Genomic DNA, 6000 nt, shown 5'->3' on the forward strand with positions numbered 1-6000 from the left:
ATTTCCAAATCCTCTGACACACCCCTGCTTGAGCTGAACAACCGCTCAGCTTACCTTTTAGTGGAGAATCCAACTCGCATGCCGATCCAAGTGGTGGCGAAGAAACCTCTTGGGGTGCTCATCGAAAGCTCTTTCCACGACTTTGAGTTGAGCATTCCCGTCATCGGAGACCTGCCCTTATTCTTGACTGGCAGACAGGACTCTCCAGACACCGTGTTTACCTTTCCTTCCAGCATGATCCAAATCAGGCGACATGAAGCTCGGCCTGCTGGATCCATTTGTGGTGCAACGCTTGAAGCTGAAGGAAATCTGTTGGTGTATGCGATAGCAACCAACCCAACAGAACCAGCACCAAATCAACCAGAGAATTGGGACTCACCCACTGAGCCCTGCCCTGGCTTCGAAACAGAAATCATGCAACAGCTGGAAAAAGCTGATGCACTGACCACTGAAACAGAGGAAACAGCACTTAAGGAGCTGTTTTATGAGTTTCAGCCCATTCAGCCCAAAGATTCAAACGAACTTGGGATCCCACTGACACACATCCATGACTCACCAGTAGGAGAACACAGAAGCTGCAAAGCTAATCTGAAAACTCTCCAACAGGTGGCGTCCCGGCCCTTAACGGCCCAGGACACCCAGGAGTATGTACAAGGCTGCTTAACCTGCAGCCAGTTACAACCCACACGGCCACTAGACCGAGCCCTGCTTCAGCAAAGGGGGGTTACATTTCCGTGGTCACATTTGCAGACTGACTGGATCGGTCCAGTCCCCAAATCGTCAAGAGGTAACAGATATCTTTTGACAATAACAGGCAGTTTCACAGAATGGGTCGAATGTCTGCCGGCACCGAATGACACCGCTGTCACCACAGCAGCCCTGCTGCTAAATCACGTTTTCAGCCGGTGGGGCCTTCCCCTGTCCATCGACTCGGACAGAGGAACGCATTTCACGTCAAACATCTTGACCGTGCTTTCTGACATGTTGAGCGTGGAAGTTAAATTCCACATCACCTACCGCCCACAGTCATCCGGACAGGTGGAGCGAATGAACTGCACCGTGGTCAGCATGTCAAAGGAACATGCCAGCAGCCATGGTAGGAACTGGGATACAAAGCTTCCCCTGGTCCTAATGCTAATCCGCTCTACCTCACCATGCTCCACAGGGATGACACTTTTCCAGATGATGACAGGAAGACAAAGGACACTTCCCCTGAATCTCATCTACCAGCCCGTAGACGTCAGTGTGACAACCGTCTACACTGCACACCAGTGCGTCACTGACTTAAAAGACCGTCTCCGAACGACTTTCGCGTGGCCTCGAAAGAACCTAGAAGCCAGCGTGCAAAGTCCAGAGTACACATGGGTTCATGCGAACCAAATTAAACCGTCCACCAAACTCTCCTCACAGGGAACGGAGCCTAACTCCGCCCCCGCCGAAGAGAACAATGCATAGCATTAAATAGGACAAGTGCATGTTCAATCAGGACACTTTAAACATGCACTAATAAAGCAAGTGTCCATACATAACTTCACGTCTATAATTTCACACTCAGCCATAACACCATGCATTGCTTTGGAAACGCTCACGGAAGTGGTAAAGAATGACATGATGTATACTCAGGTTGTTAGAGATTTAATGCAGGACCTCACTCGAGAGGTTAGTTCATCCATAAATAGCCTTGCTGAAGGACGGATTCCTCCGTACCTGGTACCAATAGATTTGGTCGAAAAGGTTCTCAAATCTGCCTCTAGTGAAACACTGCAACCACCACAAATACACCTGGCGTACAGCCTAGGTAGTGCAATTCCAATATTTGTAAATCCTGACAACTTGGAGATAGGATTTATGCTAAACCTTCCCATCATTGAAAGGGCTAATGTGTATAGGCTTAAATCAGTATTGAATGTCGGTTTTTGGCAAGGTGAGACCCACGTACACCTACAAACTCCCTCAATATTGGCCTATCATGATGCTGACCCCAAACTTTATTTAGTCCCTAATTTGGATTTGTGTACCAAAACCAAAGACATCCACTGGGTATGCCCAAGCAACCCATTTATCAGAGATTGAAATAATAGATGTCTTTAAGGGATACAATTTCAGCATTGATGTCGGCATTGAAAGACAGCTTTTACTCGCAGGCACGCAGCTGATTAAATTCAGTCTCACTCCATCAGAGTTGAGCTCGGTCCCTCTGCTTCGCTTCCCCAGAGCTACAGAGTCGACCGACACTCACATTATGACCATTATTGTGGTTCTCCTTGTATTTGGATGGGCCATCACTACTGCGATGGCGTATGCAGCATACAAGCAGATCAAACAGTTGCAAACCAGGGTTGACGCCCTCACCTTTGTCGCTCCCAGGTTCGTAGCACCAGCTCCTTGAAGGCCATAAGCTGATTAGACTACGAACCGCTGTCTCTTTCCTTTCCCCTTTTCCCTCTCTCCTTTTTTTGGTTCAAAGTTCAAACCTGATGACCAATGAATGTATTGACGATGGTGATTGTGAAGTTTGCATTTCTTTTTTTTTTATTACTTTATTGTTGCCTTATTAGCCAATAGAAATGACTAGCTATAGCTTAGTCCTGCCCAGGCTAGGTCACTGACCCAGGCACAATGAATGCTTCGTTTTTCCTCCTCTTGGATGATGAACTGAACTGCATGAATCCCAATGGACTACTAGAAAGACTATTAGGTTGTTCCACTCATGCACAACGGATTTTCGTCACGCCAGAATGGACTTGGTTGTAGCTTTAAAGACTGTGACCAGCATCCCACTCTTCAAAGCTAAAGGGGGGTATGTTGTGCCAGTTCAGACGTGACAGAAAGCGGTAACGGACTACGTTACCCATGATGCAATGTGGTCAAAATGGCCACCAACTCATGTGGTCAAAATGGCCACCAACTCCCATCACGCAACACGGCAAAATGGCCGCCGATCAAGGAAACGGCATCAATTCGGGACGTAACGGACTGCGTTACCCATGATGCAGTGTGGTCAAAATGGCCACCAACTCCCATCACGCAACACGGCAAAATGGCCGCCGATCAAGATAAGGTTGCTATAGTGATGGCTATAAAAGCCGATCACACACGATGAGCTTCCTTCTTCCCTGGCTTTTAGCCAACCCGAGAAGACACGCACAGCTGATTCCCACGCCACGTGTTCGATTGCTCGCTGGACCGAGATTTTTCGACGCAACGGTTATTCCCTGCTTTATAACAGGAGGTCGACTTAAATAAGTACTTTTAAATTCCCTCTGACCAAAAGACTGAGAGACGCCGCATCTCCCACTGATCGAAGAGGACCCCGCTTTTGTCTGGCCAACAAAGCGACCGAACCCGGAGGAAGAAACGAAGGAGTTTTTTTTCTTCCCCGTCCCGCGGCAGCCTGTGGACAACTGCGCTCGTCGAAGCGCGTCCAGAAAGCCACACTCGGAGCGTTCCGGACCAGCCCCGAGGCAACTCAAAGTAACGGGGTTTTCCCCCTTTCATTTCTGTCTCACCAACAGGGTGTTTAGAAGTGCCTGGGCAGGCGGTAGAACTTTGTAGGTGTTGGTTAATGCTTTTATTCCACGACGAAGTTGGAATTACTTTGCTGAACATTTTCTTTGTATGTGCATGCATTTTACAATTGATTTGCTGTGTTGATTTGTGATCCATCAAGAACCCCGCCGTGGGCTACCGATTTATTTCTTTTCATCTTCTTCCCTGCTTCCCCCCCTCTCTCTCTTTTCGCTCCTTATCAGTTTAATTTCTTTGTCCGAGCTCAAGTCGCGGGCTTTGCTTTAAACTCCTAGTTAGCTGCCCCCCCTCTCGAAACGAGGCATTGTCCCATCAGCGTAAGCGTGGTTACGTCATTAGGACCTCCCCTCATACGTCATCGTAGCCGCCATCTTGGGAGGGTGACGTATATCTGAACTGTAGGTAGCTTAGCTGAACTAGCTTTGTGTAAGACATCAAAGCGTCCAGTGAGATTCCCGAAGCTGTTCTGTCTATCAATGCTGATACGTGAAATGCCGGTGTTTCGAGGGCGGTGTTAAACAACTTTGAGTTAAGTTAAGATCTGCTAACCGCTCATTTTAATCCATTGTTTATTTTGTTTTGTTCTTTATTTCCACATATATATTTTGCATGTTTTAGTTTAGTAATGAGTAAGAATTCCAAAGTTGTTTGAATCAGAGAATTACTGTAACAGGGAATTGCTTTTGGTTCAATAAAACCAACCACTGCGGAATAGACATTGTTTTGTGTTCAGTCCAATTCACAGTTACATGGTTATTCAGAAATCAGAGCTAACCTCCTTTGGAGTTAACATCTGACATTAATACAGAGACAATATCATTGGATGGTGATAAGGAATAAGGATTTAAACTCTAATTGCAGTTACATTGGGGTTCTCACAGCCTGCTGGATAAACCTGGTCGGTGAACAGTCCGACCTGATCATTTATTCCAGCATAAATGAGTTCATAACAGCAAGTTAACTAATGCATTAGTGGTATAAATACTTATAAGCTTATAGCTAACATCACCACCATTTGAACTATATTTGTTATAGCGAAATTTTGAGTTGAATGATTTATTATTTAAATTATAATACCAAATTATAATTAATAATAATAATAAGCATATTCAACCAGCTTATGGCATAGCAGAGTTGTAAGACTGAATTAGACTCACCACCAGTAAACGTTAATAACCTTAAATTAGAACTGTAGTTGGAATTGCTAATCATTGACCACAAGCCACAAGGAAAAATGTCTCTATGTATACTTGTGTTTTTAACTCAAAAGGGATGATTCATAAACTCTTAGAGATGATTCGATCAATGATATAAAGACCACAGATGACAACGATAAAAACTATTTTAAATGTTTTAAACCAATAATTCCCTTTTATAGCAATTATTCTGCTTAACACTAATACTACAACCTACAACACACTACTGAATCGAAACAACACAACATAAAAGAAGAAAGTAAACAGCAAAGTGATGAAACTTGGATATAGCAGTTAACTTAAATTAGCCTCACTTCATTAAGTATTAACTAATCAACATCAAAATGGCAGCACCTGATGTAAACAGCATAGATCTGGCTAATACTTGGAGTAATGTGACTGTTCTTCAAAACATTAGGCCAGCTGCGGGCCCCCGATTAGCTACAGAGAGGTTCAACTTGCTACGCCAAGAATCTTAAGATGTCGGGCTACTCACTGAACTAGTCCTACCAATGGTTAGCCCAGGCAGCACTAGATGGTGGCCCCTGAGGCAATGAGCTAACACAATGAATGAGCTTTAAATAAAATCTGCGGGAAACCCAACAAAAAGGGGAAAGAAACCAAATTAAAAACGCAGTTAACAGCTTATCACCTGAATTCAGTATGTAAACAAACAAACTCCTTCTGGTGTAAAACGTAAGCATTGAAGCCTACTTCTAAATAAACTTCTGCCAAAGCAAGTATCAATTCTATATGATAAACAAAATGTGGTATTTCCTGGTGGTGCTCCCGCAAGGAGAATCGTTCAGGTCGTAACGTGGCTCGTTGCTGCGCCTCGCCAACTTCAGCAGTTGCTGCAGATGCGTTGTTCCTCGGTCTGTGTGGAGCTGCGTCACAGGAGCGTCTTTGTGACCTGCTTTACCGAAGCCTGAAAGATCTCGCCTTGCCTACCGATGGAAAGGCTAGTGGAGGGCGGGGGGGGGACGTCTTCATTTCTCCTAAAGGCTGTGCGCTTCAACCTAATTACAGTTTCAGGACCTATTTTGTCAATCCTACGACACAAGATAAAAGTGGTGAGCGGATGACTATCACCAGTTCCACCACATGTTCCAATGTGAGGGATCTCAGCTGAGGTGATGGGATTCTGTTCAACACAACATAAGCCACCAGAAGGAGCCGTATCTTTGTCTGTGCGGTGCTTTTAACACCTCAGAGGCGTGATCACAAGTACAATGAGGTTGATCTCAAGCTATGCTGCATGCTGGGAGCCATAGTC

Source organism: Fundulus heteroclitus, chromosome 23 (genome assembly GCF_011125445.2).
Source record: "Fundulus heteroclitus isolate FHET01 chromosome 23, MU-UCD_Fhet_4.1, whole genome shotgun sequence".
NCBI lineage: Eukaryota > Metazoa > Chordata > Actinopteri > Cyprinodontiformes > Fundulidae > Fundulus > Fundulus heteroclitus.